Source organism: Mobula hypostoma, chromosome X1 (assembly GCF_963921235.1).
Source record: "Mobula hypostoma chromosome X1, sMobHyp1.1, whole genome shotgun sequence".
Taxonomy (NCBI): Eukaryota; Metazoa; Chordata; class Chondrichthyes; order Myliobatiformes; family Myliobatidae; genus Mobula; species Mobula hypostoma.
Genome location: NC_086128.1, coordinates 30,004,028 through 30,031,368, shown reverse-complemented (window position 1 = coordinate 30,031,368; position 27,341 = coordinate 30,004,028). Strand labels below are relative to the sequence as shown.

Here is a 27,341-nt window from a genome sequence, read left to right as displayed (position 1 = left end):
AGTTGGGAGATTAACATCAAAGGATACACTTTGTATCAAAAGGACAGGCAGGAAGGCATAGGCAGAGGTGTGGCTTTGTTGGTAAGAGATGGAATTAACTCTTTAGAGAGAGGTGACATGGGGACAGAGAATGTTGAATCTTTGTATGTGGAGTTAAGAAACTGCAAGGGTTAAAAAAACATTATGGGAATCATATATAGGCCTCCAAATAGTAGCCAAGATGTGGGGTTGAGATTGTAAAGGGAGCAAGAAAAGGCATGTAATAAGGGTAATGATATAATTGTAATGGGGACTGCAATATGCAAGGGGATTGGGAAAATCAGATTGGTGTTGGATCGCAAGAGAAGGAAATTTGTTGAATACCTACAAGGTGGCTTTTTAGAGCAGCTTGTGCTTAGCCTAATAGGGGAAAGGCTATCTTAGATTGGGTGTTGTGTAATAATCCAGATCTTATTAGAGAGCTTAGCATAAAGGAATCCTTAGGAGGCAGTGATCATAATATGATTGAATTCATACTGCAATTTGGGAGGGAGAAGCATAAGTCACATGTATCAGTATCACAATGGAAGAAAGGGATTTACAGAAGCATAAGAGAGGAGCTTGCCCAGGTGGATTGGAGGAGCATACTGGTGGGGATGATGGCAGAGCAGAGATGGCTGAAGTTTCTGGGAATAGTTCACAAGGTTCAAGATAGCTATGTTCCACAGAAGAAGTAATTCTTAAATGGCAGGGGTAGGCAACCGTGGCTGACAAGGGAAGTTGAGGACTGCATAATAGCTAAGGAAATAATGGCATATAAGGTAACAAAAGTGAGTGGGAAGTTGGATGATTGGAAAGTTTTTAAAATCCAACAGATGCAACAAAAAAAGCTATAAGAAATGAGAAGAAGAAATCTGAAGGCAAACTAGCAGGATTCTAGACATTTTTTTCAGTTATATAAAGAGTAAAAGGGAGTTGAGAGTTGATATTGGACCACTGGAAAATGATGTTGGTGAGGTAGTAATGGAGGACAAAGAAATGGCAGATGAGCTTAATAAATACTTTGCTTTAGTCTTCACTGTGGAAGACACTAGCAGTGTGCCAGGGGTCTGTGAGTGTCAGAGAGCAGAAGTGAGTGCCATTGCTATTACAAAGGAAAAAGTCCTAGGCAAACTGAAAGGTCTTAAGTTGGATAAGTCACCTGGACCAGATGGACTATATCCCAGAGTTCTGAAAGAGGTTGCTGAAGAGATAGTAGATGCATTGGTTATGACCTTTCAATAATCACTTGATTCTAGCATGGTTCCAGAGGACTGGAAATTTGAAAACATTAAGAAGAGATGAAGGCAAAAGAAAGGAAATTATAGGCCAGTTAGCCTAACCTCAGTTGTTGGGAAAGTGTTGCAGTCCATTGTTAAGGAAGAGGTTTCGGGGTTCTTGGAGACTAATGATAAAATAAGTCAAAGTCAGCATGGTTTCTGTAAAGGGAAATCTTGCCTGACCAATCTGTTGGAGTTATTCGTGGAAGAAACAAGCAGGGTGGACAAAGGAGAGACAGTGGATGTCATTTACTTAGACTTTCAGAAGGCATTTGATAAGGTGCCACACATGAGGCTGCTTAACAAGGTAAAATCCCATGCCATTACAAGAAAGATACTGACATTAAAAGAGGAATGGCTGACAGGCAGGAGGCAGCGAGTGGAAATAAAGGGGCCTTTTCAGGTTTGTTGCCGGTGACTAGTGGTGTTCCTCAGGGGTCAGTACTGGGACCGCTACTTTTCACATTATTTGTCAATGATTTAGACAATCGAATTGATGGCTTTGTGGCAAAGTTTGCAGATGATACGAAGACCGGTGGAGGGGTAGGTTGTGCTGAGGAAGCAATGTGATTGCAGCGGACTTAGACAAATTGGAAGAATGGGCAAAAAAAATGGCAGATGTAATACAATTTTGGGAGATGTATGATAATGCATTTTGGTAAAAGGAACAAAAGTCCAGACTATTATCAAAATGGGGAGAGAATTCAAATTTCAGAGGTGCAAAGGGACTTGGGAGTCCTCGTGCAAGACTCGCAGAAGGTTAATTTACAGGTTGAGTCTGTGGTAAAGAAGGCAAATGTAATGTTGGCATTGATTTCAAGGGGAATAAAATATAAAAACAAGGAAATAATGCTGAGGTTTTATAAGACACTAGTCAGGCTGCACTTGGAGTGTTGTCAACAGTTTTGGGCCCCACATCTCAGAAAGGATGTGTTGTCATTGGAGAGAGTCCAGAGGAGGTTCAAGAATTCCAGGAATGAAGAGGTTAACATATGAGGAGCATTTGGCAGTTTTGGGCCAGTACTGTCTTTAATTTAGAAGAACGTGGGGGGATCTCATTGAAACATACCGAATGTTGAAAGGATTTGATATGGTGAATGTGGACAGGATGTTTCCTGTCGTAGGGGTATCCAGAACTAGAGGGCATAGCCTTAAAATTGAGAGGTGACCTTTTAGAATGGAGGTAAGGAGGAATTTTTTTGAGCCAGCGAGTAATGAATCTGTGGTAATGCTTTGCCACAGACTGTGGGTGGAAGTCAAGTCTGTGGGTATATTTAAGGTGGAAGTTAATAGTTTCCTGATTTGTCAAGGCAGCAAAGGATGTGGCGAGAGAGCAGATGTACGTGGTTGAGTAGGATCTGAGATCAGTCATGATGGACTGGTGGAGCAGACTTGATGGGCTGAATGGCCTAATTCTGCTCCTACAGGGACTTATGGTCTGATCTGATGGCCTGAACCTTGATTTCTCTAACTTCTGGTAATTTCTCCCCTACCCTCCTTCTCTCTTTTTCAATCACCCATTCTGTTTACCCTCTCACCTCTTCTCTTCTCCTCCTCTACCCATCACCTTCTGGTTCACTTTCTTCTTTCCTTTCTGCATGGTCACTGTTCTCTCCTATTAGATTGCTTCTTCAGCCCTTTACCTCTTCCACCTACCAACTCCCAGCTTCTTACTTCATCTTCCCCTTCCCCCGTTCCTCATCCATACAACCTCTCCCTCACCTATCATCTATCAGCCTGTACTCTTTCCCCTCCCCCACCTCCTTATTTTGGCTTCTGCCCCCTTCCTTTCCATCCTGATGAAGGGTCTCCTCCCAAAACATTGACTGTTTATTTCTCTCCATAGATGCTGCCTGGCCTGCTGCATTCCACCAGCATTCTGTGTGCATTGCTCTGGATTTCCAGCATCTGCAGAGTCTATTGTGTTATGACAAGAAACATATATTCCACCTATCTATATTTTGTTCAATAGCCTCTTCACCACTTTCAAAATGTGCTCTTTAAACCCAGAACAAACACAAAATACTGGAGGAACTAAGCAGGAAAGGTAGCATCTGTGGAGGGGGCAGTCAACATTTTGCGCCAAAACCCTTCATTAGGACTGGAAAGGAAGGGGATGACGTCAGAACAAGAAGGTGGGGAGCAGAACTCAAATCTCCTGAAACCAGATAACTTTTATATATGAAGAAAACAATGGTTCCAACACCAAGACACAACTGATATTTCACCAGCTAAACATTCATTCACAAGTACTCGTTCTTTATAATCCTTTAACCAATGATGCACCCCAGTCATCTGCAGAATTTCTGCACAAGCAACAACAATAACATCAGGTTTGATATCACTGACACACGTCGTGAAATTTGTTGCTTTGCGGCAGCAATGATCCTAATTCTGATTCTGCTGCTGTTGTTGGTTGTACAGAGGAGTGGCATTTTATTCCTCCGGACAGTAGGGTGCAGTGTAGCGCGCGCGCGTCGGACCGGCTCCCTGTGCACGAGCATGCCCTGTCGAGGGGGCGCGCTGCGGCTTCCATTTTGTTGGGCTCCTGTGTGGAGAAGGGAGAGAAGGAGAAGATTTCCGGGTTGTTGATGAGGAAAAAGTTGGAAACGTCTTCGGCGCAAGAGAAGCGACCGCTGGAGTCGAGGCGTTAGAGAGGTTGGAGAGACTGGTGAGCATCGACCTGCGATCTTCTTCGCCGTCCGTCTCGTAATATTAACCGTGACCACCCCCTTCCCGGAGCTGGAGTATGTGACCGGGGCAGCAAGGTAAGGAGTTGGGGGATGGACTCGAAACCCGGCCCCAGAAGGCAGGGCCTAGACCTTGGTGCATTTTAGGAGAGGAGGAGGAGGAGGAGCTGCATTCCAAACACCGGGGTCGCAACTAGTCGGGCGCTGACACTCGCAGGAGGGCAGCGTCAACAGTAGATCCTCCCAAATTCTAGGTGGATTGGACGGCGAGGTACCTGGCTATTTGAGGCCCCTGCTCCAAGGAGGGCAGTCACTGCGCCCACGGGCCTCTGACACAAGTCAGGTTTGGTGGAGAAAGGACCAAGGACTGTGTGAGACAGAGGAATACCTGTGGATACAGGTAAATAATACAGGGGACCAAACCTGCAGGTACTCCCCCATTCGCTTGGCGGAACGCAGGAAGAATTGCCCTGTTATCTTTTTAAGTATATATTTTCTTGCTGCGAATCTCTGTTGTTGAACTTGTGAATGATGGCTATAAAGTTAATTTAGCTTGAAGGAGTTGAGGAGAGAAGGAGATGTAATTCTAGAATTTCAAATCATACAGAACATTCTCTGAATGCCATTTATTTGGGCTACTGTAATTTCCAAAGGTTTGAGATGTTTGTTTTCCTGATCGCACTTTTTAATGGATCTTTACGTTGTGGGGGTTTTGTTAGAACTGCATATTTTTGAAATAAATAAAAGCAGTCTTAAGCTTAATAATTTTTAACACTGAAAACAACTTGCAAATCTACAGGCATTAGTTTTGCAGTTCTAATAGGCTTACATTTTCATAGTATAGACTTCATAAATCTGCATGACTTAAACTATATATCTTTTGTGGTCTGCTTGATTTCTGGCCTGAATAAAGATCTGTTTCCTTTTTTTGGATGTTTAAAAAAAACTGATGCTAACTTCAGAAGATAATACTAGCATTTTGTCTTTGGTTAGGGCCTAATACATTAACAAAGTGTGAAAAAATGTTTAAAAACTGCAGATGTTGGAAATCTGAAATAAAATGAAAACGTTTTGCACACATTCAGCAAGAGGTGTAGTTTGAAACCATTAGATGTCCTAAAACAATGAGATATATGGAGCTATATTCTCTTACAGAATCATAGGAAATGTTATAGTCCTGGAAATTATACTGGTAAAACTATGCTAAGTTTGGGAAAAGAATTGCGTTACATGTTTTGTGTGAAACTTTTTGCATGTAACTTATAAACTCAAAATCCAAAGTATTTTCTGAATTATACAGTAGAGCAATTAAAATAGTTGAAGCCCAAAGGTCAAGTCCATGATTGGCGAGTCGTGGGGTTGAGGCCTGAAGGTCAAAGTTCTTTGACCAGTGAATCCTGGGGTAGATACCTAGAGGTCAGCAAAGCCAAAGGTTAAAGTCCAGAAATCAGCAAATCCAGAGTTAGAAGCCCAAAGGTTGAAGACTGAAGTTGGCAAGACTAGAGGTAGTGGCCTGAAGGTCGAAGTCCTTGTCAGTTTGTCTGCAGGTCAGAGGCACGATGTCTGTGAGTGTGGGCCAGGGACTGAAAGTTGGAGGCCTGATGTCTGCAAGTCTGGGGGTGAAGGACTGGAGGCCTGGGGGCAGCCCATCCTGGGGTTGGAGGCCTGCTGTGTGTGAGTCGGTGGAAGGGTGAGCAAGGGGCTTGTTTTGCTGTTGTTTGTGTTATTCTGTTAGTCATGGTGTGCATGTTGGTGCTGGAATGTGTGGTGACACTTGTGGGCTGCCCTCAGCACATCCTTGGGTTGTGTTGGTTGTTAACCCAAATAGCCCATTTCACTATGTTTTGATGTACATGTGATAAATAATTCAAAGTCTGAAACTAGCTATCCCTTTAAAAGAAATCTCATCTAAAACATTAGACTCAGATTTAAGGCACAATTCCCAGTTTAGCAATCCAGGTGACCAATTGGTTAATAGATTGCATTGCATTACATTAATTACATCTACCCTGATTGAAAGTTTTAATTGCTTATGGACTTGGATTAATAACTAAAACTGAGAGGGAGAGGGATTTGCTGTGGAGTAATAAGATAAAGCAATTTGTTGAATTCTGTTTGAAATGTTGACAATGTGAAAATGAGCAGCTTGGACCCAAAGAATAATGGAAAGAAAAAGTATAACAAAAATTATCCAGGTAGCATTTCTATTTAGCTTGTATAGGATGTAGATTCATTTCCCATTTAGGCACATTACACTACTCAAACCTAGACAGTTGGAATAATCTGAGTTATTGACCCCAGGAGTATGCAGTGATAGTTTTAATTGGCAAAAACTGGAGTTTGCTAGTACAGTTTAATTGCTTACCAAGTAGAACAATCATCCTGTGAGAGCATTGAGTTGCAAGTTTATCTGGGAACTGAAAGGGTGGGTATTCTTAATCTGTACTTGCCTGTCCATCCCTCTGTTCCATTATTAAGATAGGACCATTACTCAAATATCATTGACATCTTGGAGTACTGCAGAGCAGCTTGGTTCAGGTGTTGGACTTGGGTCTGCCAGTGAGAATTGACTCAGTTCCAACCTTACATCAAACCTCATATTTGATTTGGCCCAAAGAGATCCTCTTTTCTGTGCTTTCAGCTTTTGCTCACAGATGAATTAGAAACTGGGCGGTAACTAAACAGTGGCAATGTGCAGATTTGAGTATTTGCAGACAAATAATATCAGAAGTAACTAAACTCACCATAAACCTGTGCCCATTGTTGTTATCATTCTTTCCACAATCTCAATCAATTGGAGATAATGATCTTCATAAGTAGCTTCTTGCCTTTGTCGTGTGGGCTCTGAATCCTGTGTAATTCTCATAACCAGTTTTCAAGTAATAGGTGTTATTGCCAAGTGTAGGCAATCAGGCATCTCAAATATTTTACATGTCTGCCTTGAGTGTGACTTGTCTTTTTTTCTGGATGTCAACTTTTTTGATCCTGTATGCATATCAGGTTTATCAGCAACTTAATCCAGATTCTTGTGTGGAATTTAGCTTTCCTTTTAAATGAGTGGCTGATTGTAATCCTTGCTCTTAGCTCCAATTTTTGCTTTCTATTGCAGCTGTTTTGTAGCCAGATCATAAATCTGAGAACGAAGATGTGATTTTTTTCAGGTATCTAGCTGGTTAAAGTGAAGCATAGATCAAGAGACCAGGTTGCATTGTTAGTCTGTGCTTAACAAATACTTTTTTTTGAGAAGCCAATTTCATTCGAGTTGGCAACAGAGCATTAAGCTGGAGTTCTTGCTCCTGATATTCTATAAATGTTCTCTGTGGGGAATGAATGTGTCTCGACACCTATGTAAAATATAGCCACTAATATGAAGCATCTAGAGGACAAGTGGCTTCTTTAGGCAAATAATTGGAGCTTTCAGGAGAGTTGTTGGGGGAGGGGGGAGAAGGGAAGAACCTCAACTCATGACCCGATGTAGTAAACAATGACTAAAGCAGAGGGACTGTGAAATAATGATTGAGACCTGAAGGAAAATAAGTAATATCCATGAATATGAAGCAGAAGGTATTGAGCATGATATAACACGTCACATTGCATCCAGGAGAGGGAAATCAAAGGGCAGGAGAAGCAGAATTGCACAATATTGCTTCTATGCCCTGCCCTTTCTATGCAGTATTGATTCATTGACTGTTTACACTTTTAAGTAGAGCAGTTTTACTGGCGAGATTAAACTAGGAATGTATTGTTGATTCATTTCAGTTTGACAGACTTCTGTGGTGAATTTGGCACTGTATCACCAATCCACCCACTTTGCAATTATTTAAAGACTGGGAATTCAAGCTGATAAGCATTAGGTATAAAAACAGACTTGAGTAGGCAGTACTAACTGATGTATATAAGTAGAAGCACAGTTTATTCCTGATGTTCTAAATCATACTGGAAAAGTCTGAAAGGTGCACCAAGATTGATTGTGTTAATTGCTGAATAGGGTGAAGATCTGGTTTTCTTGACTGACATATTGTTGAGGTATAAGTGACAGCAGCCCTTGTCAGTGAATGTTATTAGTGAGATATCTTGCTATCAGCTAAAACCAGCCTTATTGTTTGAAATTTATGCAGGCAGTTTCAACATGAGTTTGACCTTTAATTGGTTTTCTACCCCACCCCTTCTGCAGCCTGAGGTGCTCAATGAAATCATAGCACCTGTCAGCGGCTGGCTATTGCAGGCTAGGAATTGCATCTGGAGGTTGTTAGTCTTTTCTGATAGTGAAACATTCTATTTCTTTTTAATGTTTATTTCTCAGTGAAATTAAAAACAGCAATTTCAAAGATGGAAAATGTAGTGAAGTCTCTCTGTTTCCTCATGCTGTACTTGTATGATTGTACTTTGACTCTGCTTTGAAAAGTGATCATTTAATGTATTTATTTATTGAGATTTAGCATGGAGTAGGCCTTCCAGCCCTTTGAGCCGCACTGCCCAGCAATACCCCGATTTAACCCTAGCCTAATTGTGAGACAATTGACAATGACCAACTAGTATGTCTTTGGACTGTGGAAGGGTACCTGCACAGTCACAGGGAGGAGAACGTACAAGTTGCTCACGGGCTGCGGCAGGAATTGAACCTGGGTCACCATATTGTTGCAATTACTAGTAAATAAAATAGGACATTATTCTGGATTAAGAAGCTTCCATCTTAAGTAGTGCTTTGCTTGTCTTATATTATTGTGAAAGTCTATTTCCCAGTGAAAGTTTGGTTGTGTTGAATTGGACACTAGTCACTTGCCATTGGGTTGAGGAATGACTGCATTTAGGGGATGCCAAGCTAGATAAAATAAATTTAACATGCGTAACAAACAATGTCATCGTGGTTAGTGTACTCAGCTTTAGCCAGCTGGCAGCCTGGCAATTGCTATTTAATACAAGGATCCAGTCCTATTGCTGCATAGTTTCCTTGATATCTTTGAATGTAGTTAGTTCCATTGTACAGGTGTGCGCCGCTTAACGTCCATTCGGACAGCGTCCGTAGTCCCGATCGGAGAACGTGATGTAGCGGACGTAACCAATCTCGTGTATTGCATGTCTCTTGAGTGTAGTAGCGTTATCTCTGTTTAATTTTCTTTTGAAAATATTACTGTAAAGTGCATCATGGCTTCCAAATGCAACAAAACTACTAGTGATAGCAGCAGCAAGAGGCAAAGGAAAAGTATTGATTTGGAAGTGAAACAAAAGGTTATTAAACAATATGAAGGTGGAAAACCAGTGAATGCTATTGCTCAGGATTTAGGCATGTCGCACTCGACAATCACGACGATCCTGAAAAACAAAGAAAAACTTCTCGAAACTGTTAAAGGATCGGCTTCACTGAAAACTACAAGGCTCACGAAAATGCGAGAGGGACCTATATCGGATATGGAGAAATTGCTAGTGACATGGTAGGTTTGCTCAATATATAAATATGGTGTTCGCACAACGTCCAAATCACATAATGTCCGATTTCACAGAACGTATCGTGGATGTTAAGCAACGCATACCTGTATATAGATTATTTTAATACCAAGGCCAATGGTACTAAATTACAAATGCTCTGCTCAAGAGCTTCAGCCAATTTGATTGAATGCAACAATATTGCAGACAACAGATGTAGCAAATACTTAAATGTGTCGTATCCCAGTACAAAAGAGGTTGGAGGGTATCCTGTGCTGTCTAGGGAAGCCAGCTGCATTATTGAAGCTGTAATTCATTCTCGGGTTGTTCTTCTGTCTAGTGTTGAACAAGTCTATTGTCAGCAGGATTTTAATGTAAAATAGTTAGCAATGAGCCTACAGAGAAGAGGTGGAACAGCCTGAGGCCTGATACCAGGAAAATAACTTAATGTCAACAAGACAAAGAATATGGTTATTGACTTCAGGAGAATTTGCACCATTCACCCCCTCTCCCTCTTTACATCAGTGGTACAGCAGTGGAAATTGTGTGAGCAGTTTCAAACTCCTGGGAGTGTACACATCTCGTACAACCTCTCATGGTTCCAGAACACATTCTACACAATCAGCAAAGCTCATCAATGCCTCTACTTTCTGAGGAGGCTGAAGAGAGCTGAACTATGCATATCCACACTTTTGTCATTCTCCAGGTGCACAGTAAAGAGCATCCTAACATGCTGTATTGCTGCTTGGTACAGAAACTGCACTGCAGCGGATGGGAAGGCTCTACAATGGATAGTCAAAACTACCCAATGCATCACCAGCACTAGCCTGCCCGCCATCAAGGATATATACAGGTTTCCCCCGCCATCCGAAGGTAGAGCATTCCTGTGAAACAGTTCGTAAGCTGGAATGTCGTAAAGTGAAGAAGCAATTACCATTTATTTATATGGGAAAAATTTGTGAGCGTTTGCAGACCCAAAAATAACCTACTAAATCATGCCAAATAGCACACAAAACCTAAAATAACAGTAACATATAGTAAAAGCAGGAATGATATGATAAATACACAGCCTATATAAAATAGAAATACTTCTCTACAACGATTGCCTGCACTGTTCTCCATAGCGAAAATCTCACGCAAGCGCTCTCAGCAAAAACCTTGAAGCTGTGAAGCTGCCAAATCATACCAAATAACACATAAAAATACACAACCTATATAAAGTAGAAATAATGTATGTACAGTGTAGTATCACTTACCGGAATTGGGAAGACAGCGCCGAGCGCACTGATGATGGTGTGTTAGGCTGAGTCGTTGGAGGTTGGGGTGGTGCAGTGGTCCCCACCCTCCAGTCAGCAAACCGATACCGATCTGTGCAGCACCCAGCACATCTTTAAGAAAAAAGCCGAAATAAACAAGCTAATTAATTAGGTGCCGCCTGGCACGTAAATGTCGGCCCAGATTAGAGGCGACGCAATCGGTTTTCACCCCACACAAAAAGCAGCATCTGTAAAAACACTTTCGTTGGCCACTGCTTTCAGACATGAAGCAGGGAATATCTGTCAAATGCAGGGAGCACTGACAGGATGATGCAAACCAAATATAAATTTTCCTGGTTTGGGAGCATAATTTAATCGTTACAGCAGTGACTTGAAGCACTAAGTGAGAAACCCCACAGATGGATTCTTAACTGTATTATTCAACTCCTAATTTTAATGCACACTTTGTAGAGCTAACTAATGATCTTTTGAATTGGTTACTATTGAAGTATTGGGGATATTTTCTTGCAATTGGATTAAACATTACTGAAATATCTTGGGTTGCAGTGATGCTATATCCCTGCCTAAGCTATCATGCAGATATACTCAGCTTAAATCAACAATGTACAAGCTAAGCTGAATTGTGGAGACAGCAGTTTGAGAGAGAATTTGTGGGTGGAATTGTGCCTGGTACTAAAAGTTAGTCAGAAAGAAGAGTTACTTATGAAGCATCCTGTACTCTTGTAAACAGCTCTGGTCTTACCCCTTGAAGGAAGAACACACTTGCAATAAATGGAACATTTGTTTGTGCCTAAAAAGATGAATTAAAAAAGAAAGAAATCTAAAAAGGAAGGAGAAAAAAATGGACATCTCAGAATGGACGGTTAGATTGTTGATTCAGAAGTTCAATGTTGGAAACTGATTTTTAACTTTAATTTGTTTCAAAATATATGTATTGATTAGAACTATTTTGTGAGAAGATAGGAAATAATAGGAGCAGACCAATCAGCCTATCATGATTCTCTGCCATTTGATAAGATCATGGCTAATCTTTCTTTTACCACAGCACCATTTTTCCTGCACTAGTTTCAGGTTCCTTTTTTTCCTTTAATATCTAAAAGCAGAAATCAAATGAATGAGCAGGTGTCCTTCCTTCAATGGGGTAGACCAGACCTATTCATAATGTTCCAGATGTAAGTTCACCAAGGCTCAATTTAGTTGCAGTAAGGCACCTTGCTCTTTTATTTGGCTCCTCTTAGGATAAATACCAGTATGATGACATAACACGGGAAGAAAACATGGTAGCAATATCCCTTTACAGCATCAGCTTTCACTGAACGGGGTTCGATTTCCCACCACCGTCTGTATGGAGTTTGTATGTTGTCCCTGTGACCCTGTGGTTTTCCTCTGGGTGCTCTGGTTTCCTCCCACATTTCAAAGTCATGCAGATTAGGACTAGTAAATTGTGGGGATGCTATGTTGGTGCAGGAAGCCTGGCGACACTTGCGGCTGCCCAGCATAATCCTTGCTAATTTGATGTAAGTGATGCATTTCACTATATTTTTGGATGTACATGTGGCAAATAAAGCTAATCTTTTACCATTTGTCTTCCTAATTGATTAACTTCAAATGATTTGTGTATGAGGACCTATTGGCCCCTCAGCACCAATAATTTTCATTCTTTCACCATTTAAAAAAAATTCAGCTTTTCTATTTTCTCAACCAACTAAGATGTAAAAATAATTTTTGGTTAGTCCAGAATTAGACCTAGACATGTCTAAGGTATTAGTTTGCTAAATTCTCCTCTCTAGACTTGTAAAAAATATTTTGTGCACTAATCTCTATAGGCAGCTTGCTCCCAGTGTCAGATGCTTTTATTTCTACTTGATGGCTCAGTTGATTTGTTGAGTTGAAGAATCCTTGGTGCAGTTACTGTGCTGTAGTAGCTTTGCCGGCTTGGTATTATTTGGTTTCAATAATGTGATTGCAGATGGCTTCATTATCTGATAATTCACTGTAAATGTGTATGATAACTTTGACTAAAGGTAGGTTCTTTTTAGGCCGATTTGCCCCCCCCCCCCCCCCCCGGTGTCAAATATTAATGCACATTACATCAATTGTGTGTGGTGTAAGCTTCTCAAGCAGTAATGGAAATGGAGGTGTTTGAAGACTGGGCATCCATATTAAAGATGAGGTGGAGGTGGCCAGGGAACTGGTGAAGGACATGCAAAATATCCCAGATGTAAGTGGGAAGGGACTGGACAAGGGGAGATAGGCTTGGGTCAGAATATGAGAAGATGGGTTCATTGCACATCAGATTCCAACTGCATATAGTACGGAGTGTATTTTCCTCATACCACGCTTAATTTCCTTTCGCCTTATCTTTTTACCTGTGACCTTGAGTGATCAATCTGTCCACCAGAAGGAACACTCACTAGTCATTCAGTCCAGGCCCTGCCTGCACCCATTTTATATACCTATCATTTCTTCAAACAATGCCAGCATTCCAAACCTGTTCTTGTCATTCCAGTCTCTCATCGTTTAAATCTTTCTGAACCTTCTCTAAGGCTCCACAGACTTCCTGTAATGTTGTAACCAGTATTGAACAAGGTCCTTAAGTTGAGAATTAATTTGAGTTGTTTGCTAAAGCTAGAGTTGAACATAATTTCCTTGCTTTTATATTCTTTGTTTTCTATTAGTGAAGCCCAGAACTGTTTGCCTTATTGCTTGTTCAGAGAAGCATCTAGATCCCAATTCTCCTGCTATTCATTTAGAATAGTTTTCTTAATTCTGTGTTATCTTTCTTTCTTCCTATTAAATTGCAATAGCTCACATTTCTGCACAACTTCATGAGGATAAAGCAGGGATTCCAGTTTTCTGTGAAATTCAATTAATTAGAAACTTTGATTTCAGTTTGTTCAAAATGATGTGTAAACAAACCTTATTGATAGAATTGTCCCAAATGATGTTCCCCTCTCCCTCCTGATTCCCACCTTCCTACTCTTCTCCTCACCTGGTTTTATCTGCTCACTGTCTGCTTCCATCTATAACCCACCAGCTTCTATCCCATCCCCAACCCCTTCTTACTGCTGTATGCTGGCAATATTTCCTGTGCCCTCTGTCCTTATCCAGGTTCTTAACCCATCAAAATATCAACACCTTTTGCTCCCATAGATGCTGCTTGACCTTCGTGTTCTGATTTTTGTTCCAGGTTCTGGCATCTGCAGTCTTTTGTGAAAATAACTGACTTGATATTTGACATTTGGGGTCCAAGTCTTGAAAATGGAAAGATTGTATTTCATATTAAATTGTATTACATTGATTAGCTATTTCCATTGTGTATGAAGAGACTTTGAGTTTATTTAGATTGCAAGTTTGGAGTTGTTTTCTCATCACTGACTTGATGGAACTGCAACATTCGAGACAGGGCCCAATTTATAAGGATTTATTCTGAACTAGTTTAAGAGCAGTCTCAAGTCCAGTTCACAATTGCATAGGTATACTCTGAATATCATTTACATTTGATTAGTTAGTCTGATTTTAATTTAAGTATTCAGTAGGACAGCTGTGTCTTAAAGTGTGCACGTGGGTCTGTTATTGACAGAAATAATGCACTCTACTGTTCTACATCTGCCATTAGTCAGGTGAAAAAGAACTGGCAGTTGTAGTTTGATTGCTTCATTCGAGCAATGAACAAGCCTCGTGACAGAGATTGAACTGGAGCTGTGGGACACATCAAAACTCACACTTGAGGTGCTTGACTGTTCATGGATCACACCTAGGTTATTACATAAGCTTTTCTAACATTCAGTATTTGATAGAAGTGCAAATGAATTCCTCTTAAATCTGACAAGGATTTGTGATTACGGCTGAAATATATTTAATGGTAAAAGAAGATATCCTTATATAAACACTCAATTTATTGTGTATTGTAGATATCCTATGGGATCTAGTTAACAGATACAGGGGACTTCAGCATTATGGCTGTTCAGGTGATGGAAATTGGCCCTACTGAATTTACAAATCACTACCAAAAGATTTGAGATACAGAATATCTGAATTCTGGGAATGTGAGGAAAATGTATTTTTTAAAAATCTTGCAGCATGTGGTGGCAACTTTTTGTGTTTGAAAGTTGCAAAATGGCCAGTTACATTTAAAGCAGATTTTGTCATCAGAATAGGTTTATTTTATAATAAAAATAATTAGTACTCATGGATCCACGGACCTCAGAAATCTGATAGAAGACAGGAAGAAACCATTCATGAATAATTGATTTTGGGTCTTCAGACTTCTATACCACCTCTCCGATGATAGTAACAGGAGGGCATGTCACAGGTAGTGAGGGTCCTTAGTGATGGATGTCGTTGCCTTGAGACGCCATCTTTTGAAGATGTCCTCTAGTGGGAAGAGTTAGGCCTGTGATGGAGTTGGCTGAGTCTACAACCTTGTGCAGCCTTCTGTGATCCTGTGCACTGGATCCTCCATACCAGGCTGTGATGCAACCGGTCCAAATGCTTTCCACTATGCATCGATAGAAATACAAGTCTTTGTGACATAGTGAAACTTCTCATACTCCTAACAAAGTTGAGTCACTGGCATGCCCTCTTTCAGTGTGTTGGCCCCAAGATAAAACCTCCCAGATGTTGACATCCAGGAACTTGAAGCTGCTCACCATTTCTGCCACTGTCCCCTTGATGAGGTCTGGTGTGTGTACTCCCAACTTTCCCTTCCTGAAGTCCACAATCTTGCTGATTTGTGTGAGGTCGTGGTTGCCACACCATTTAACCAGCCAATTTGTCCCAGTTGCGTATGCCTCCATATCACCATGTGAGATTCCACTGACAATAATAGGTTTGTCAGAGAATTTATAGATGGCATTTGAGATGTGCTTAACCTCACTAAGTCACCACAAGTGTAGAGAGAGTAGAGCAGTGTGCGAAGCGCGAGTCATTGATGTGGGCCTGTGTTGGTTGTCAGCAAGGAGATGTTATTGCCAATTCGCATTGACTATAGTTTTCCAATAAGGATGCTGAGAATCTAGTTGCAAAGGGAGATGGAGGTGTTTTTATCCCTCTTATTTTTATAGATTTCACCTTAACCTTTGTCCTGGGAGAAAACCACCAGCCTCTAGTCTCTGCACAACTGAAATGCTCCAGCCTGGACTGCACTGGGCAATTATTCTTGCTGAGCTAATTTTGTTAGATAGGTGTTGAAACAAAAGCAGAGTACAGTTGCTTTTCAGAAAGCTTAGGCTGAATTTTTGATATACAGTGGATTCCGGTTAATTGGGACACATTGGGGACAGTACATTTTGACACAATTAAGCAGCTTCCCCAATTGCTGAAGTTTCATGAAGATATAAAAAAGACAAATTACTGCTTAACTGAGTAATATTATGTAATTAAATGAAATACAGAACACTACCAGTACTACGATAGTACTATAAAACTGTATTAATTCCTAATATTGATGGAGGAATTCATCCAGTGTACGCTGCTGTGTTCTTTTGATTCACTGTGAATAAACAAAACCAATGCAGACATGAGCACTGCCTTCGTATGATACTTTTGTCAATTGCATTCTCCAAATCTTCATTTTCATTGCAACATTCAAGATGATTGTTGTTGCCTTCAAAATTTTTCACCATTCCTATCTTGTTGAAGTAGTGATTGCTTTATTTTCATTCCTGGCTGTTTCTAGCATCTGCAAGCCTGATGCTTGAAACCACAGTGAGCAAAATAGTTCTGAATTGTCTTATTGCTTATTTTGTGCCAACTATCTGTGATAAAAATTGCTGCTTTTTCAACACAAGCACATGCAACGGATGCTTCTTTTAAAAACTGTTCGCTCTAAGCATGGTGTAGTGTCTAAATGGCCACACAAGTGTGTGACTCTAGTAGGAAACAGTTTATCAACAGTCTCCTGCCCCAATTAAGTGGCATGGTATCCCAAATAAACAAAGGGAATCCCAGCTATTTTCTTGATTAGTTTTTGTTCTTTGAGAGTTGTCCCAATTAAGCAGCTGTGCTGATTATAGCCCAGTTAACCGGAATTCACTGTACTAAGCCAGCACATTTCTCAAGATACTTCAATAATGCCATTCTTGAGACAGAACTGTTAATCACTTTTCTTCTCAGTTTGCATTTAATATGGTTACTTAAGGAGTCACATTCAAAGATGGGCAGTGGTCCAACTTTGTTTTAAATTATTGTTTTGCCAATTCTGTTGTGTATTTTGTGCAATGAATTAATGCTTTGACACAAAACAAGAAATTAGATCAGGCTTTTGTCTTTGAGGTCACATCAGTATATTAGCCATGATTTTGTAAAAACCAAGGAGAATGTCATGGAAAAAAATAGCCATTTATCAGATTTCAGTTGGGCTATTGAAAAAATGTGATCTGTTGTCAAAGGCTGCAATATGAGAGCAAGTGGGATATAGATTATAGGAATGAGAACTGATCTGATGTGTTGCATAAGATTACCTTTCTACATATGACGAAAAAAACTGCCCTAGCTGAAAATCTGGAATACAAATAGAAAATCCTGGAAACATACAGGTTAGGTAGCATCAATGGGAGTGGGTAATATTTTACATTTTGGGTTGAAAACCCTTCTCATTTGACCTAACCATTTCCAGCATTTCCTGTTACACTTGTAATACTGATGGCTGTTCATCCCAGAACAGCACTGAGATTAATTCTTTTTGATTCTAGCATCTTGACACGTGAGCTCTGGCAAAGGTCACTACAGAGTGATTGTGAGCATTCCACTTGGTAAGTCTAAAAGGCCAAAAGAGATCAGCTGGTTCACACTTAGAAAATTAAATCTGGAGCATTTTAGTTTGGATGGTTCACTATTTTCTTATTTATTTAGTTATTTATTTTGAAGTACTATAATTAAGGGGAAAAACATACAAAATACAGTCGGCCCTCCTTATCCGCGAGTTCCGCATACGAATTCAACCGCGAATCGAGAAAACCCGGAAGTGCTCTTCCGGCACTTGTTGTTCGAACATGTACAGACTTTTTTTCTTGTCATTATTCCCTGAACAATGCGGTATTACAACTATTTTACATAGCTTTTACATTGTATTAGGCATTATAAGTAATCTAGAGATGATTTAAAGTATACGGGAAGATGTGCGTCGGTCGTCGTGGATCAGGATTGGAAAAAAACCGGAAGTCCTCTTACTAAGTAAGTAGGAACAGGTACATCTGGTGTTATTTAGCGTCAGTTAGTCAAACGTTTGTCTTATTATATAGTGTATATTTTACCTTTCTATGCATATAAAACACTTAAGAAACGTATGTGTCAGCGCCAGGCTCGAACAGAAATTCCCGAGTTCAATCCAGTGGCAGACCGCTCCCAAGCGCTCTCCATCCCTGCCGGGTTGATGTGGAGGATCAAAAACCAAAAACCCAAAACCCAATAATTAAACCACTGCAGGGCTTTTCTCACTTTATGCTTTAAAATTGTTCCGATTGTTGACCGACTGTAGCCTAACGCCTTTCTAATGACTGATGGCGTTTCACCTCTTTCCAATCGCTTTATTATTTCCACTTTATTTTAAAGCGCGATTGTGATTATTTTCGTGAACAGAAACACTGTGGATTCAGAGCTCCGCTGCCAGGTCCTAATGTCTGCCGCACTGAGACCGATTAAATAAGGTCCGGGGTTCCGCTGGGTCCTAAGGTCCACCATATTTAGACAGGTTGAATAAGGGACTTGAGCATCTGCATTTTTTGGTATCCGCGAGGGGTCCCGGAACCAATCCCTCGCGGATAAGGAGGGCTGACTGTAAACAACTTTTCTGAGTGGAGTAAATCACTGCAATTCTTCAATCACTCAAGTAGCTTGCTGGCACTTAATCATAACATAAATACATTCATTTAATCCCATTAGTTAAATTGAAAATATTGTACTGCATTTATTTAATCATCAGGTGAAATATCCTATCTGTTCAGTTGTAAAATCTATTGTCATACCTCTTTACATACTTTGCTTCATTTCCCTGCCTTGCTTTTTACTTATTTTATATTACGTTATGAACATGCATAGTGTCTATAAACAAATCTGCAGACACCTGGTGGTGCTACTTTTGCGATCATATCTTGCTTCTGTGAAATGCAGGATTCACAAATAAAATGCTCACAAAAAGAGGGGTGGGGGGAGAAGAAAGATGAGGGGTTGCCAAAGTCAGTACTTACACAGATTTTGTTTATGGAGATTGCTTGATTTGCAACAGTTGGTAATTTGGAGATGTAATACTTTGTTGGATCTGCAGATAGACATGCAGATACCATGTAGTCATAGTGGAATTTGACATGCTTATGGAGTGCATGTGTTCTCAATAGCTCTTCATAACTAATGCTGAAAGAGTACGATGGCCTGGCCCCTGGGTTCAGTGAGTTGCTGCTCTCAGGACTGTCATTTATTTCAGCTATTTCCTGTGCTGTCTGCAAACGAGCTCACTTGCAGACAAACTCCATTGAGGATTCTGGCATTCCAAGTCCAGCTTCAAGCATTTTTTAAGAGTTTAGCAAATTCTGCCTTTCTATCTTGGTCTCAAATGTATTTGGGATTAATTCCAACTCCACTCGTTACCAGTTCCACCTTTTAATATATTTTTTAAGGTATTATTCAAGAGTTAAATAATACCATTTTGTTAATAAACCTGATGCTGGTGAGTTTCAGCCCTACTCAGATTGAAACAGCTCTGGGTGCAATATTAAGTTACCCAAGTACAAGACTGAGTAACATTCCACAGCTCCATAGAATGGTGAAATAAAACTATGTAAACAATGTACTTTGAAGCAGCCTTGGCTCAGAATATGTGATGCTTGTTATGGATAGGATTTAATTTGTGGGTATGAGCACTACAGCAAAACATTCAAATTCTGTGAGAGGAATGCTACAAGTCTAATCTACAAGTATTTTTCTTCAAAACATTATTCAGTTTTCTTTTAAAATCTATTGTATGTTTAAATTGTTACCATAGAGCATTCCATGTCCTGGTGCATGTGATCTTTCTTTCATTGTATGAATTTCTGTCCTTGAGCTATTTACTAACAAATGGAAATCGTTCTCATTTTGTCACATATAACGTATCTGCTGGAGACCTTTAACTTAATCTTTTTTAAAAGTTAATTCCTTCAATCTTAGTGTCACGTTACAAAGGCCAAATAGAATTTTCATAGTTTTAAGGGTAGTGTACAATGAAAGCAATCACATTCTTTAATGACCAAAGTAATTTAATGTTTTGCTTCATCTTAGCAATGAAAAGCATTGACATGAAAATACTTTGGACAGAATGCTTTTTTCCCCTAGTGAGCAAGTATGACGTTACAGAAGATTTTTAATAGATGGGAAGGACGACACTGAGAGGCCTTCCACGTACTCTAGGAAGTGTTAAGGTAGCTTGCTCATTTGGGACAGGGTAGAAATACTAATTTTTTTTTAAACTCTTGGATATCAGAATATAGTTTATCACTGACATGTCGTAAAATTTGTTTTGTGGCAGCAGTACAGTGCAAGACAAAATAATTACTATAAGTTAGATTTAGATTTAGATTATGAGGACACGCAGTCCTCTTTTATTGTCATTTAGTAATGCATGCATTAAGAAATGATACAATATTCCTCCAGTGTGGTATCAGAGAAACACAGGACAGACCAAGACTGAAAAACTAACAAAAACCACATAATTATAACATATCCTTACAACAGTGCAACAATAACATAACTTGATGAAGAACAGGCCATGGCACAGTAAAAAAGTTCAAAGTCTCTTGAATGTCCCACATCTCATGCAGACAGGAGAAGGAAAAAAACTCTCCCTGCCATGCCTGACCACAGTCTGACTCTGAGTTGTCCGAAAACTTCGAGCCTCCGATCAGCCCTCCGACACTGAGTACTGAGCACCATCTCTATCCGAACGCTTCGACCTCAGCCTCAGTTGCCAGCAGCAGGCAAAGCTGGAGATTTTGGGGCCTTCCCTCCGGAAGATTCTCGATCACACAGTAACAGTGGCAGCGAACCGGCATTTCAGAAATTTCTCCAGATGTTCCTCTGTGCTTTCACATCTGTCTCCATCAAATCAGAATTGTCCACGGCCCCTATTTAACAGATACAATATCATTTCACTGGAGAGCTGCGTGCACTGCCATCTTCTCCTCCTGCCTCTATAAAAATATAGTATAAAATTGGAATAACAAGGTAGTGTTCATGGGTTCATAGACTGTTCAGAAATCTGATGGTGGAGGGGAAGAGACTGTTTCTAAAATGTGAAATAGATCCCTGTACCACCTCCATGATGGAAGTAATGATATGTGGGTGGTGAGGGTCCTTAATGATGGATGCCACCTTCTTGAGACAGCACCATTTGAAGATGTCCTTGATGCCTGGGAGGGTTGTGCCCATGGTGGAGCTGGCTGAAGGTTGATTTATACTTGTGTGTCAAATGTACGCCGTAGGTACCGCATACCCTACGCCGTAGGGTGACGTGCACCTCCCCAAAAATATAACTTGTGCGTCGCGGCGACACAGACTGCAGCAACTGTGATTGGTCCGCTTGGTAGCATTGCATTTCCTCATACGCATTTCCGGTTGCTTTTCTCTGCTATGTCTGTACACTGATGCAAAATAAATGGTTGGAGACGATGAACCAAATCATCAAATCTACCTGCCGACATCCGGAAATATTTGAAATGATTTCCTCATCCATGTCTCTCATGAAGAAACTCAACACAGTGGCATAGAAACCCCACCGCCAACTAGCGTTTTGGCGGTGAATTACAGAGCGACGCAGACGCACTGCGCATGCTCGCTACGGCGTAGGGCTACGCAAAAGTATAAATCAGGCCTACGGCGTAGCCCTTTAGCACAAGTATAAATCAGCCTTAAGTCTACAATCCTCTGCAGCCTCTTTTGATCCTGTGCGTTAGAGCCACCATACCAAGTGGTGATGCAACCAGTCAGAATGCTCTCTCCAGTACATCTTTAGAAATTTGCTAGAGTCTTTGTTATACCAAATCTGCTCAAACTCCTAATTGAGTATAGGTGCCCTTTTCATGGTTGCATCAATATGTTAGGCTCAGGACAAATTTCATGAGATGTTGACAGGTACCCAGGAAGTTGAAGCTGCTCAATCTTTCCATCAATGACCCTTTAATGAGGAAGTCAAGAAAGTAGTTGCAGAGGGAGGTATAGAGGCCCAGATTTTGAAACTTGTTAATTAGTACTGAGGGTAAGATTGTGTTGAACACCATGCTGTATCAATAAACAGCAGCCTGACGTAGGTATTACTATTGTCCAGGTTATTCCAATCTGGAGAGCCAGTGAAATTGGATCTGCTGTGGACCTGTTATGGTAGTCAAATTGCAGTGGGTTGAGATCCTTGTTTAGGGAGTACTTAATTCTAGCTATGATCAACCTCTAAAAGCACTTCATCACAGTAGATGTGAGTGCTACTGGACAATAGTTGTTGAGATAGCTCACCCTCCTTTTCTCGGGAACTGATATCATTGATGCCCTTTTGAAGTAGTTTGATTGCTTATCACAACAGGATTTCTTTCATAGGTATCAGCTGGGCTATGCAACTACTGTTATAGAATAGAATAGCACAGTATGTGCTATTTTGCACACGATGTGCCAACCTTTTAACTACTTCATGATCAATCTAGCCCCTCCTTCCTACATAGGACATGACCCTCCATTTTTTCTTACATCCATGTGCCGACGTAGGAGTCTCTTGTAGGTCCCTTGTGTATCAGCATCTACCACCACCCTAGCAGTGCATTCCAGGCACTTACCAGTCTCTGTGTATTTAAAAAAAACACCGCCTCTGACATCTCCCCTAAACTTCCCTCCATTTACCTTAAAATGATGTACTGTGGTATTGGCCATTGCTGCCCTGGGGAAAAAGGCGATGGCTAATCACTGTATGCCTCTTATCATATACACCACTATCAAGTTCAAAGTAAATTTATTATCAGAGTATCTATATGTCACCATATACAACCCTGAGATTCATTTTCTTGTGAGCATACTCCATAATTCTATAGAATAATAACTATAACAAAATCAATGAAAGACTGCACTGCATTGTAACTTAACCAAGTGTCAGATTTGCTTATGTTCATGTACAGGAAAATTCCTGATTTTATTTAAATTATCAAATTTGATCTGATTTAACTAACTTTGCAAATGGTAAATTTGATGAACTGAAGTGTTAAAATGCAGTTAGAATGAGGTCATCCTTTGAATTCTGGCCCTGATTGTTATCTGAAGAACGCTGTACTTATCGAATTTCATAGAACCCACTATATGGTATTAAATCTATCCATTTAGGAGCTAAATTATGGACTATGTAATGCTTTTTCTCTAGAAATGATACACTTTTAAAGTAATAGATTTTTTTGAATGTTCTCCCTGCCCAGTGATGGCATTGGCAAGGCTGGTATTTATTCCCCATTCTTTGCTATCCTTAAAGGTGATGTTGTGATTTGCATGATGAAAACCTTCTTAGGAATGCTGTAGAATGGCAGTGTAACCCAGCCAAGATGGTGATGTATGGACAAGTTGGGTATAGATCTTAGAAAGATGGTGTTTCTATGGAAGACGCTTTCTGGTACCCAGTATACCAATTGCATGCCAGTGAAGAATTGAACTTTGAGTCTTGTAGATGGAGTGCTGTTCTATACAGACTCTTTTGTCATTATTAGTTTTGCTTCCTTGTTCCTGCTTTTGTTTTTAAAAATCAGATCTTTCTTTAATCCTTGTTTGACTGCCACAGTCTTAAGGTGAACGTCCTACATTATGCAATTGATATAGGTCTATACACAAGTCGTTATTTAAGCAAATTCACTCTGTTCTAATTGCAGCATAAAGTTAATGAATGATATATTGATATTGTAATTTGATACTATAATTGGTACAATAACTTGAAGTTGTCATTTGTATGGATTGAAGTTGATTCTAACAGTAATAATAGGCATCCGTTAGTCTCGTGAGACCATGGATTTGCGACTTGGAAGGTTTCCAGGGCGCAAGGTTGTATGGAAGACCGGAAGTTGCCCATGCTGCAAGTCTCCCTGGATGTGGTTTTACCTGGATTTTTTTTTAATGTAGAGTATGAATGTATTCATTTTTTTGGAACATGTATTAATATTGATTGAGACACACAAGGAACTTCAGACACTGGAGCAAGAATGTGCTGGAGGGACTCTGGGTCTTGCCACATTTCTGGGAGGAAAGCAATTGTTCACATTTCAGGCTGTATCTCAGTTAATAAATATCTCAATATTGATTAAGAATCTTACTGACTTTCAAGTTTTCAGCACTACTTTCCTTTTGTGTATGGTAAGATGTTTAATCATTTTTTATGTAAGCACTGATTAACAACACTGATTATTCAACCCTGAGCACCACAGTTGACTCCAGCCTTCCTGAGTATACCACATCCCAACAAGATTTAGTTCAGTAGGATAAAAGGAAGAATTCTAACAATCTTCAATTCTTTAAATTGGGTGTTGGATATAATATCCCTGCTTTTATCTCAGATTAAAGTCAGATAATTTGGTGTAGGTCATGATTTGAACCATGAAAGATCCTAGTCTTTGAAGTTTAGCAAGTCTCTGGCTGAGCAGTAGGGGTATTCATTTTTTGTTTTTCCTTATGGAGGCTTTAATTCTTAATACTCTGTTTATATTACTGCCTGGTCTCTAGATATGACAATTAGGTTTTGACAGATTTTGCAGCAGGTGCTTAAACATAGAGCTTTCTCGTTCTGATTTTGGAATTATACAGTACAGAAATTTAAAATTTATTAATTATTTGACTAATAAGTGGCAATTTAACCCTCAAGCAACCACCAGTATTATGGTGTTTGCATTTCAGTTGCAAAATTTGAAATTTTCAAATGGCTATTTATTTAGTGGCAGTATGTTCCTTTAACTACCCAAATAAAAACAATACATATCAGTTAATAATATCTAATCCCTTTTTGTACTTGGGTTGCTAAAGTATTTTAAACCAGCTTGTCAGCCCCATCTGATGAAAAATATTTGGGAAGGTCAGAATAACTGCTGAACATGGCTGCAAAAACTGTTCCGATGCAGAAAATAAAACTTGCTAGTGTCTTGAGAATTGCCAGACATCAGAAGCAATTCACGAGTTTCATCACAGTTGATCTTGATGTTGTGGTTAAGTTTGGGATTGCTTTGAAACAACAATTGCCAACAGATTAGCCAAGTCCTGACAAATTAATGAAAGGACTGTTTCATGACATTTGTTTAAAATATTGCTGCATAAATATCCGTGAAGATGATGATTTTATGGATATTTAACACTAGTGAAAGAACAGTGGTTAAGGTCAGTGTTGCCAAAAAATACTAATTCCATTCAGTGGGTGTAACTTCCATTTTGTAGCTTGCAATTTCCAGGAGATAAAGACTGCATGAAATTTAGAGTTTAGTTGGCATGGGGTGAAAAGCAGAAAACACATTGTTTCTGGATACTTTGTACTCTGTTTAATAGGATATCCCCTTAATCATTGTTGCAGTGTTTGGGAATGGATCTAGTAATACTCAGAAAATGCAACAAAATTAATTTTCATTTGTATCGTTGCAGACTTCTTTGTGAATGATCATTACCTTATCATGATCGAGGGCAATGTAAAGCAATTTGCTTGCCTTGGTTCAATGCCTGTTCTTGCCTTTTGAGTCAGTAAGGTTGAGTTGAATTCCCAGTACAGAGACTTGTTTGTCAGTCTAGATTATGTGATTAATTTCAGTTCTAGAAAATATACTGTTGGAAATGTAATTTTTATTACAATGGCGAAATTGTAAAACAGTTTCCCTTTGAATCATAAAGTATCACTTTGCTTTAGTAGATTAAGTCTGGACAAGTTAAGATTTCTTTGTTATGTGACAAAACCTATCATAATCAGTCCCTTGTGAAATTAAGATGTTTTCTGATGCTTGATCACCAGTCTAAAGCATACATCCAGGAATTTAGAATCCATTTGAGATTTAGCCTGAATGGCAGGTCTGCTTCTATAAGAGGCACTTTTGGCCCATTGACTAATTCTGAGCAGTTTCTACCAGTCATCTTTCCACAGCTTGGACTTCAAAGAACTAAAGTGCATCTATCTACATTGGGACACAGCATGGTTTCTTGCTTTCCAGTAGCTATAAAGGATGTAAAACTATCTAAGCAATAAATGTTGTTAAAGAGACATTGGTCTGAACTAAGATTGATACCATTGAAGTCACAGGGCTGAGTCGCTAAGATTCTTAAGTCATTAATTTTAAGATTTGTGTACCTCATTGTAGTACTGTTTGTGGTGAGCTATTGTAGAGGCTGTTTTTTGAATGTAAATGTTCCATGACGCTATTTTACCTAGTGTCCTGGCCAAACTTTTCTCCTTCAATCAACAACTCTAATGTTATTTATTTCTCTTGTTTCTTGGCAGTTGGATCTTTTCCCTACAAGTTGGTTGACACATTTGTCCTCCAAGTTTCAGGAGTACACTTGAGAAGTAATTCCAAACATTTGAACAACTTTAAGGAAATTACAGGAATCAAATTTATTTTCCAAGTTAAGTCTGGTTCATAGTTGTAGCTGGGAAGATAGAGCCTACTCTTAGTGTAACACAGGGCCACTGCTTGCCTGATTTTCACGTAGGATTATTCATATATACGTTTTTTTGGCAGGCTAAAATCAGTGCAAAAAGTTGTTTGTTGGTGATGCAGCGCAAGGTTTAAAAACAGCTCGAGAGCTTTTTATCGGCAGGCTGAAATCAACATGAGAGAGTGGTTGTTGGTTACACAGGTAGAGGTTTAAAAAGAGCTTGGGAGATTTCTGCTTTTTGGCAGGCAGCAATCAGTGCAGGGCCAATAAACAAAAGTGTAAGCGGAGCACCCATTGTTGGGGTAGGACAGCTTTGCCTCAACAGGTGGAGGTTCTAATTAAGTCAGTTTCCGGTAAGATATTTTTTCTCTGTTAGTACATAGCTAGTGCACTGAGAATGAGTCTGGAGGTAGTGGTATGTTCTTTCCATGAGATGTGGGAGCTCTGGGAGACCTCCAGTCTCCCTGATAACTACATCTGCACTAAGTGCATTGAGCTGCAGCTCCTTAGAGACCTTGTTGGGAAACTGCAGCTGAATGACCTTTGGCTCATACTGGAGAATGAGGAGGCGATAGGAGCTACACGGAGGTAGTCACCCCAAGTTGTAGGTGGCAAATACCTGAGTGATTGTTAGAAGAAAAGTGAATAGGCAGAGTACCCTTGTGGCTGTTCCCCCAATAAGTGTACCACTTTGAATGCTATTGGGGGGAGATGACCTACCAGGAGGAATTCGCAGCGACCGGGTCTCTGGTACCGAGTTTGCCTCTGTGGCTCAGAAGGGAAGGAGGGAGAAGAGTGCAGTAGCGATAGGGGATTCCTTAATTAGAGGAGCAGAAAGCAGATTCTGTGGATGTGAAAAAGATAAGCGTATGGTAACTGGCTTCCCAGGTGCAAGGGTCAGGGATGTCTCGGATGGAGTCTGTGGCATTCTAAAAGGGGAAAATGCACAGCTAGAAGTTATGCATATTTGTACCAATGACATAGGTATGAAAAGTGAGGAGGTCCTGAAGAGGTCATTTAGTGTGTTCAAATTCAGAATC

The 27,341-nt window shown here is 40.0% G+C and overlaps 1 protein-coding gene across 4 annotated transcripts in view; it reads left to right on the top strand.

The window, feature by feature from the left end:
• The window catches only part of wipf2b (WAS/WASL interacting protein family, member 2b), a 70,976-nt gene that overhangs the window by 4,989 nt on the left and 38,646 nt on the right, over positions 1-27,341 (top strand). The window contains exon 1 of one of the 4 annotated variants that reach the window (XM_063037637.1): positions 3,813-3,969. The exons of 1 other annotated variant lie outside the window; for it this stretch is intronic. The gene's annotated coding sequence lies outside the window, so the exon portion shown is untranslated. Of the gene's footprint in view, positions 1-3,812; positions 4,067-4,368; positions 4,389-27,341 lie in introns of those variants that run through there. 2 more of the 4 variants (XM_063037638.1, XM_063037640.1) reach the window with 2 other exon arrangements.